This window comes from Tiliqua scincoides, chromosome 4 (genome assembly GCF_035046505.1).
Source record: "Tiliqua scincoides isolate rTilSci1 chromosome 4, rTilSci1.hap2, whole genome shotgun sequence".
NCBI classification, from domain to species: Eukaryota; Metazoa; Chordata; class Lepidosauria; order Squamata; family Scincidae; genus Tiliqua; species Tiliqua scincoides.
In genome coordinates, this window is record NC_089824.1 from 133,781,305 (window position 1) to 133,782,236 (window position 932).

Below are 932 nucleotides of genomic sequence, written 5' to 3' on the forward strand. Positions count from 1 at the left end.
GGTGATCACAGCCCACGGGGGGGGGGTGCCATCCCAGTCCTTTGCCCCAGGCGCAGGACTGGGGAGGTCCTCCACTGATACACACTTTCCTGGGAGTATGCCCCACTAAACACAGTGGGACTTACCTCTGAGTAGACATGCATATGATCACACTGTTAAAGACAGGCAATCCAATCCTAAGCTGCACCAGCAGTATGCAGAACAGTGGCACTGAAATGGCTGCAGCTGTATCCTGCAGGGATTTTGCAGCCATCTGTGTCAAGCTCTGCTGGCACTTACTGCTGGCTTTTCCAGTGTTGCATGTTACCCTGCACATGCCCGATCTCATCTGATCTTGGAAGCTAAGCAGGGTCAGGCCTGGTTAGTGCTTGGATGGGAGACCGCCTGGGAATACTGGGTGCAGTAGGCTTTTCCATAGTCTTTCGAGACTGAAGGTTGCCAACCAACCATCTTCCTGATGCTGACGCCCAGTGCCAACTGGCACCGGCCTCTCTGCTGGCACAGCAGGCTCACTGCTGGCACCAGAGTGCCTTACAGCACTTTTACAATGCCCGGAGTTGGGGGTGGAGCTGATGCACCAGTGGTATGCCCCATAGGATTGGGCTCTTGAAGGCCTCAAGTGGAACCTACTGGGCTCTTCCACTGGCAGCATTCCACTTAGAGAGGCCGCCTTACAGCAGTTGCAAAAGGCCCTCCAGCAATGCGTGAAGCCACTCTCTGGTGGGGAGTGCTGGTGGTCACTTCACAAATTAATGAACAACAGCAACACAACAACAACGACAATGATAATGATGATTATATAATTTTTTTAAAAAAAAAGAAATTTAAAAAGAATAGAGATCCTGGGCACACATGAAATAATTTTTCCCTGTTCAATTACTAGTTACACTTCCAAACACTTTCCTCTCTAATCAGAAGGGAAAGATGTTTGC

At 50.2% G+C, this 932-nt stretch overlaps 1 pseudogene; it reads left to right on the plus strand.

Moving 5' to 3' along the window:
- Positions 1-294: 294 nt before the first annotated feature.
- LOC136650163 (5S ribosomal RNA) lies at positions 295-406 on the plus strand (annotated as a pseudogene).
- The last annotated feature ends 526 nt before the right edge of the window (positions 407-932 follow it).